Below are 9266 nucleotides of genomic sequence, written 5' to 3' on the forward strand. Positions count from 1 at the left end.
CGTTTTCCGCTGCTCGGGTCTAGGTGCTAGCGCAGCTGCCTCTGGATCACGGGGTCCCGATTTCGATTCCCGGCCGGGTTGGGGATTTTCTCTGCCCGGGGATTGGGTGTTTGTGTTGTCCTCTTCATTTCATAATTATCATCATTTGTGAGAGTGACTATATTGGATTGTGTAAAGAAAATGGACTCTGTAAAAATTGGGATTTTGTGCGGGTGCTGATGACTGCGTAGTTGAGCGCCCCACAAACCAAACGTCACCATCATCTGCATATAGTACGTTAAGCGTCACATTTCCTAATCTAATTCCCTCAGCATCACCTAATTTAATTCGACTACATTGCATTATTCTTGTTTTGCTCTTGTTCATGCTCGTCTTATATGCTCCTCTGAAGGCACTGTGAATTCCGTTCATCTCCTCTTCCAAGTCCTTTACTGTCTCTGATAGAATTACAGTGTCACCGGCAAGCCTCAGAATTATGGAACTACGTTACATACGTTGTGCTCGCCTATTACTACATACCTACTCTGTCATAGTTCTGTTTTTACGAAGTACTGCATATTCAAGTACAATTGATGTTTGAATAGAACATTAAACTGTCGATTTTGACCACTAATTGTCAATACGAGTGCAGTGCCTTGACAAAATAGTGACGAAGCACACAAGATTATTTTTGTACTTTGGAACATATGAGATGTTTATCTGTTACAACAACGCAGCGTCCATTTCGGAAGTAATTATGGATAAAAAGCGCCGCGTAGACGATAATTGTGCGTTGGTATCGACCATTTAGGAACAATGGTTGTCTCTATAAATAGAAGAGTACCTGCCGACTAAATGTACCAGACGCAACCGTGGAGAGGATGAGGGAATGGCTCGCACGCTGTCAGAATAATCAACGGTATGCCCAAGCCACGAATCTGAAATACCATGGCAAACTGCGTGGGAGATTTTGCGACAGCGGTTAAATTTCCAACTGCAGGGTGACTCTGCTTATTATCGCACCTCGGCCTAATATCGCACCCTTCTAAATGACACAAGGTAGGTGCTGCCACCTGGCGGGATTAAGGTCATCAGCTGTGTAACAGCAACCCTTGAGTACTGAGTCATCTTTGGTTGGATGCGCAGCAGCGTTCAGTTTGTGTAATTTTTCGAAAGTTTTGTGACAGCAACAGTTTTTGACGTTTCAAAACCACAGTAATCACTCTATTAAGAGGTAAGCTATTTTTAAACAGTGCAGCATAAAACAGAACCACAGAATGATGTAGCTTAACAAGACATCGGCGTACTGTCGTTGTATTGTTAGTTTTGGGAGTACAGTCGGCCATAATGGAATGTAGGACTGCTCCTAATAACGCAGCTGTGCTGTCGTTCCAGTATCGCACTGTCCGATATTATAAACACTTTTTTATGTATACCATTTCTAACATTTCATCGCTCTATTCGTACATGCGACAGGTTCTAACGTATTGTTACAGATGCCACCTAAAAAGAGAAAGCAGTGGACCGAGGAAAATACTAAAAGCGCTATCATTACTACTGGGAATAAGGAGATAGGCCTGGGAATTTCATGGAAGCAATATGAAGTTCCAAAATCAACTTTGAAAGACAAAGTTAATTCTGGAAATATTGACTTAAATAAGTTAGTGCCAGTTAAACTTGGATGAAAACTTATGCTTAACGCTGAGCTAGAGCAAAATCCCTTTTCAAATATTGCCTGCATATTAAGGCCAGATTTTATGGTTTAACTTCGAAAGATATAAAGAAGATCGCTTTTGATTTGGTGGAAAAAAATTCTTTATGAACCCCTTTTCATAAAGGGACAACAATTTCTGGCTGAAAATGGCTCCACTCAGAGCTTAGTTTAAAAAAACCTCAGCAAACATCAATGAAACGTATTAGAGGACTTAGCAGGGAAAATGATCAGCAGTTTTTTGACGTTTACACACCCCCTCTAGAAAAGAAAAAAAATTGACCCAGAGACTTTCTACTTGTTATGAGACTGGTCTGACATCATAAGACAATGAGAGTTATTGCAGTGAATGGTAAAAGCCAAGTTGGCTCTGTATCCTCAGCAGAGTTGTTACTTGCATGAGAGCGACAGGTCACTTTATACCTCGTTTATTTGTATTTCCACGACAGAATCAAAAGCCAGAGCCCTTATATGGGGCACAGAATGGAAGCGTGGCTGTCTACTACAAAACATGATGGACAGAATCTGAAAGTTTCCTTAAATGGTTTGAAGATCAGTTTTTAGAAAGTGTGAAACTTACCAAGGAAGACCCCGTGATCCTAGTCTTAGATGGCTACTATTCACACACAAGAAACTTACCCTTACTTGATGTAGCTAGGGAAAATGGTGCATACATAATGAGTTTACCATCTCACTGTTCTCAAAAGATACAACCTCTTGACAGGGCATTCATGTTTCCCCTAAAATCTTACTGTGCCCAGGACATAGAAAACTGGTTGAAAAATCATATAGATACAGGGGTGAGTCATTTCCAGATTGAAAAGCTGTTTTCTGAAGCTTACAAAAAGTCAGCCACAGTAGCTACAGCAGAACACGGTTTTAGGATAAATGGGCTGTATCCACTGAACAGAATTTTCCAAGACCATGAATTTTCAGTGGCTGACTCTACCATGTCCACTGATCAACAAGACGACCCACAAGACTCTGTCTGTCATTCATCAAAAAATGACAGAGATCCAGCTGAAACAAGTCGCATCAGACAGGAACTGCTGGAGTCCCAGCCTGGATCTAGTGCCTCCCAACCACCTGTAAACAAGAGTGGTACACCCATTGTTCGAGGACAAGCCAGGCGTGGAAGTTTCTCACCATCTTCAAATGACCGCAACATTTCTCCGACAGATATAAGCCCCTTGCCGCAACTGAAAGACCAAACAGTTCATTCGAAGAAAAGAAGACGACCAAGCTGCCCAGCAACTGTTCTGACAAGTACATCGTATAAAATGAAGATCAATGAAGATATTTAAAATAAATTAAACAAAAATGTTGCAAAAACTATTTTTGCAGTTAGATCAAACAAAAAATCAGCTCACTATAAAACATAAAAAGAAAAATGTCATGCATAAGAAGAGAACTATTGTGATTAAGAAAAGGAATGTCCCACATTAACCATCATTGAAGACATCCTCAGAATCAGTTGAAGGTCCTGATAAACCATTGACCCTGGCTACAGACGACGAAGACAGTGAAAATGATGGCGAGTGTCCTTTCTGCAACAAGCTTTATCTGACTGACAGGCCAGTAGAAAAATGTATAACTTGTACCAAACGTCGCATGAGGTGTCATGAAGAATGTTCTGTAGCTACTGACTATAAAATCTTTATTTGTAATTTCTGTTTGGAAGGATAAATTCCACCTTCGCAAAATGTCTGCAGTGTATGACATATTTCTATGTGAAACTGAGTGACAAAACTGTAGTTGTACATGTAATTAAATATAATAATATCCTATAATGTTCAGTTAATTTATTTTCATTCCTTAATTCTATTTTAGTATCTCTAATGTCGCACAGGGTGATATTAGAAAGACACCTGGTGCTTTATTAGGAATACTTTTTTCCAAACTGCCTAAATGTATTTGGTGTAGTTTTTTATTTTTGAATGTTGGGAAGGCTAACCAAACACTGCGTTTTATTGGCAGGACACTTAGAAAATGTGACAGACCTACTAAGAAGACTGCCTACACTATGCTTGTCCGTCCTCTCTTAGAATACTAATGCGCGGTGTGGGGTCCTTACCAGATAGGACTGACGGAGAACGACGAAAAAGTTTAAAGAAAGGCAGCACGTTTCGTATTATCGCGAAATATGGAGAGAGTGTCACAGAAATGATACAGAATTTGGGCTGGACATTATTAAAAGAAAGGCTTTTTTCGTGGCGACGGAATCTTCTCACGAAATTCCAATCACCAACTTTCTCCTCCGAATGCAAAAATATTTTGTTGACACCGATCTACATAGGGAGAATCGATCACCACGATAAAATAAGGGAAATCAGAGCTCGTACGGAAAGATATAGGTGTTCATTCCTTCCGCGCGCTATGCGAGATTGGAATAATAGAGAATTGTGAAGGTGGTTCGATGAACCCTCTGCCAGGCACTTGTGTATGATTTGCAGAATATCCATGTAGATGTAGATGTAGATGTAGGTATTAGATGAGATATTCACTTAATTATTTCGGATAAGGAACAGCAATAACCAGCTTACTAAAATATAGCAAAGCAACTTAATAAAAGTAATAACAGTAAATTAGACCAAAAATAAAAATGTGTGCGATATTAGGTACAGCTCCCCTACCGTCTGCTGCTCTTGTAGCAAACAAAACCGGAAGATTATAGCCGGTTCATCAGCTTTGCGACACGAAGTAGGAAGCACTTGAGGACGAACAACTCGCCTCGAAACTCATATTCAGTGACAAAGCAACCGTCTATTTATCTGGAAAGGTTAATCTCCACAGTATGAGGGTGTGGGGCACTGGCGCATTAAATGTATTCGCCGAAGATTAATGGTTTTGCGCTATTTCGCAAATGAAGCTGTGTGGGCCGTTCTTATTTTGTGAGAAGACTATGACGGGTATTTATTACATTAATATGTTGCATTTTGTGGTTGTTTCCACAACTTACTGTTGATAACAAGAATTTAATCTTACAAAATGACTGGGCACTCTGTCATTAGACCATGCCAGTTAGTCGCTGCGTAAACAAAGAACATCCGTATCGCTGGACTGGGCGTAGTGGTGAAGGTGACGTGACTCTCTTACTCCCCCATCACGACAGGTCGCCTGGCCGACTAACGCCTCCTGTTTTTTTCCTACTTTGGGGGGTAGTTCAGAACCGTATGGTGATGAAAAGTAGGCTGCAGTTTAAGATAATGGCCAGGAAGAATCGATACGCAAAGAGGTAGGATACGGACGTACTAAGGAATGACGAGATACGCTTGAAGTTCTCTTAGATATAGAAATATGGAATACCTCAGTACAGTTGGAGAGGAATGGAAATCTCTAAAACGGCCAGTCACAGACGTTGGAAAGGGAAACATACGCACGAACAAGATAACGTCGAAGAACCCTTGCGGAACAGAAGAAATACTGCAGTTGTACGATGAAAGAAGGAAGTACAAAAACGTTCAGGGAATTTCAGGAATGCACAAATACAAGTCACTGAGGAATGAAGCAAACAGGAAGTGAGGGAAGCTAAGACGAATTTGGCTTCATAAAAAACGCGAAGAAATCGAATAAAAATGATTGTGGACGGACAGACTCAGAATGTAGAAAAATCAAAACATTCTTCGGAGAAATTAAAAGCAAGGGAGGCAACATTAAGACTGTAAGGGGAATTTCACTGTTAAATGCAGGGGAGAGAGCGGATAGGTGGAAAGAGTACATTGAAGGCCACTGTGAGGGTAAAGATTTGTCGGATGTGATACAACAAGAAACATGAGTCGATTGAGAAGTGATGGGGAATCCAGTATTTAGAGCTTTGGAGGACTTAAGACGGAAGGGACAGATAACGTTGCATCAGAATTTCTAGAATCATTAGGGGAAGTGGAAGTAAACGGCTAGAATCTATGAGTCTGGTGACATACCAACTGACTTTCGCAAAATATCATTCACCCAATTCTAAAGTCTTCAAGAGCTGACGAATGCGAGAATTATCGCACAAACAGCTTAAAAGCTCATGAATCTACACTACTGGCCATTACAATTGCTACACCAAGAAGAAATGCTGATGATAAACGGGTATTCATTGGACAAATATATTATACTAGAACTGACATGTGATTACATTTTCACGCCATTTGGGTGCATAGATCCTGAGAAATCAGTACCCAGAACAACCACCTCTGGCCGTAATAACGGCCTTGATACGCCTGGGCATTGAGTCGCACAGAGCTTGGATGGTGTGTACAGGTACAGCTGCCCATGCAGCTTCAACAAGATGCCACAGTTCATCAAGAGTAGTGACTGGCGTATTGTGACGAGCCAGTTGCTCGGACACCATGATCAAGCGTTTTCTATTGATGAGAGGTCTGGAAAATGTGCTGGCCACGGAAGCAGTCGAACATTTTCTGGATCCAGAAAGGCCCGTACAGGACCTGCAACATGCGGTCGTGCATTATCCTGTTGAAAAGTAGGGTTTCGCAGGGATCGAATGAAGAGTAGAGCCACGGGTCGTAACACATCTGAAATGCAACGTCCACTGTTCAAAGTGCCGTCAATGCGAACAAGAGGTGACCGAAACGTGTAACCAATGGCAGCCCATACCATCACGCCAGGTGATACGCCAGTATAGCGATGACGAATACACGCTTCCAATGTACGTTCACCGCGATGTCGTCAAACACGGATGCGACCATCATGACGCTGTAAACAGAACCTGGATTCATAAAAAAATTACTTTTTGACATTCGTGCACCCAGGTTGATCGTTGAGTACACCATCGCAGGCGCTCCTGTCTGTGATGCAGCTCAAGTGTAGCCGCAGCCATGGTCTCCGAGCTGATAGTCCATTACCTTCCTGAACCCACCGATTCCATATTCTGCTAACAGTCATTGGATCTCGACCAACGCGAGCAGCAATGTCGTGATACGATCAACCGCAATGGCGATAGGCTACAATCCGACCTTTATGAAAGTCGGAAACGTGATGGTACGCATTTTTCCTCCTTACACGAGGCATCACAACAACGTTTCACCAGGCAACGCCGGTCAACTGCTGTTTGTGTATGAGAAATCGGTTGGAAACTTTCCTCATGTCAGCACGTTGTAGATGTCGCCACCGGCGCCAACCTTGTGTGAATGCTCTGAAAAGCTAATCATTTGCATATCACAACATCTTCTTCCTGTCGGTTAAATTTCGCGTCTGTAGCACGTCATCTTCGCGGTGTAGCAATTTTAATGGCCAGTAGTGTAAGTTGCTGACAAGAACAATATGCAGAAGAATGGAAAAGAAAATTGAGGATGTATTAGATGACGAATAGTTTGGCTATAAAAAAAGGCAAAGGCAGCAGAATTACAATTCAGACCTTGCGCCTGATAGTGGAAGCAAGACTACAGATAAATCAAGACACTTTCATAGGATTTGTTGACCTGTAGAAAGTGTTCGACAATATAAAATGGTGCAAGAAGTTCGAAATTCTGAGAAAAGTAAGGGTAAGCTACTGGGAGAGACGTACAAGAGCCAAGAGGGAATAATTAGAATTGACGACTAAGAACGAATTGCTCGGATTAAAAGGATGTAAGTTAGGGTCGTAGTCTTTCGCCCCTGCTGTTAAGCCTGCACATCGAAGAAGCAAATGTGGAAATAGAAGAAAGGTTCAGGAGTGCAATTAAAATTCAAGGTGAACGATATCAATGATACGATTCGCTGATGACATTGCTATCCTGAATGAAAGAGAAGAAGAATTACATGATGTGCTGAATGGAATGAACATTCTAATGAGTTCAGAATGCAGATTGAGAGTAAATGGAAGGAAGACGAAAGTAATGAGGAGTAGCAGAAATGAGAATAGCGAGAAATTTAACATCATGATTGATGGTCGCGAAGTATATGATGTTAAGGAATTCTGCTACCTAGGTAGTAAAATAACCAATGATACACTGAGCAAGGAGGACATCAAAAGCAGAATAAATGATAATTAATTGAAACCCTCAGCTGCCGACAGGTGTTGTTGATATACCTCGATGGGGACAGCTGTGTGTCCCGACCGGGACTCGAACCCGGGATCTCCTGCTTCCATGGCAGACGCTCCGTCCACTGAGCCACCGAGGACACAGACGAGTAGGGACTTACCCTTGCACGCTTTATTCTAGAGAAGCTGCACGGTCATGAATGGTATCTGTTCTTTCGAGAACAGTTACTATCTTCATAAAAGCGGAATAGCTATGGCAAAAAAAGGCATTCCTGGCCAAGAGAAGTCAACTAATATCAAATATCGGCCTTAATTTAGGAAAAAATTTCTGAGAATGTTCGTCTGGAGTACAGCATTGTATGGTAGTGAAACATGGACTGTGGGAAAATCGAAGCATTTGAGATGTGGTGCTACAGACCAATGTTGAAAATTAGATGGACTTGTAAGGTAAGAAATGGGGAGGTTCTACGCGAATCGGAGAGCAAAGCAATAAATGGGGAACACTGATAAGGAGAAGGTACAGGATGATAGAACATCTGTTAAGACATGAGGGAATGCTTCCATTGTACTACAGGGAGCTGCAGAGGGCAAAAACTGTAGAGAAACACCGAGATTGGAATACATCCACCAAATAACTGAGGACGTAGGTTGCAAGTGCTACCCTGACATGAAGAGCTTAGAACAGGAGAGGAATTCTTGGCGGGCCGCTCCAAACCAGTGAGAAGACTGTTGACAAAAAAAAAAACTTTTTTTATTGCTGCCCAGCAGTATGTCGTTCATTTTGCCTTCGCGAAGAAGAAATACGAGCGATGGCCGGTGCCATTGTACCGAAGTGGAAGAAAATGTAAAATGCCGCTACTGCCAACAGATAATTGGCAAGGCGTCAGGCTCATCATCAAACCTGAAGAGACATAAAATCTAAGCATCTTACAGTATCATTTGAACGATATGGGTCAGGAAGCCGATCAAAATCGCCATGAATCTATGTAGAAAGCCGAGAAATCGTTTCTCGTGAACCGTTCTCACTAATATCTGCTTCCACTTCAGGTGAAGGTAGCCTGCCAGAAAGGAAAATTGAGTCTCAAGCTGTATCCATTATAAATTCGGCTCACGTTAAATAAAACTAGGGCATTAGATAATCGGTAGAGAATACCATTCTTTCTCTACGGTTCAAGAGACAGAATTTGGTATATTCTTTGCCCAGATTATAATTAATTAACCAAGTCGAAGAACATTGTCAAACTCTTTAACGACGAGTTTGCATCATGGGTTATTAAGTACTCACAGCACATTTCATAGCTGAGAAGAGTGAAGTAATGTGCCTACAATTCGAAGACAGACACACTGCAGAAAACATCTCAAACTGCCTAAAGTTTGTTATCCCAAATCCAATATCAATTTTAAAAGCACTTCAATAATAACAGAAAATGCGTCAAATATGAAATTAACTTCCATCCTTCTGGAACTTTCACATATCCCACGCTTTGCGCATTCTTTAAACCTCACTGCGCAACACGCAGTTCAGAAGTCCATACAGAAAAGCGTTGGCGTGGTCAAACGAGTTGTTGCGTTTCCTAAGGAGAAACTCTTTTATTTAAGCAAACCTGCTGG

General features: G+C 41.6%; 1 non-coding gene across 1 annotated transcript; it reads right to left on the bottom strand.

The window, feature by feature from the left end:
• Positions 1 to 7722: 7722 nt before the first annotated feature.
• On the bottom strand, positions 7723 to 7796 carry Trnap-ugg. Its single transcript has one exon. It is a non-coding gene; the product is annotated as a tRNA-Pro (tRNA).
• Positions 7797 to 9266: the final 1470 nt, after the last annotated feature.

Source organism: Schistocerca americana, chromosome 5 (assembly GCF_021461395.2).
Source record: "Schistocerca americana isolate TAMUIC-IGC-003095 chromosome 5, iqSchAmer2.1, whole genome shotgun sequence".
NCBI classification, from domain to species: domain Eukaryota; kingdom Metazoa; phylum Arthropoda; class Insecta; order Orthoptera; family Acrididae; genus Schistocerca; species Schistocerca americana.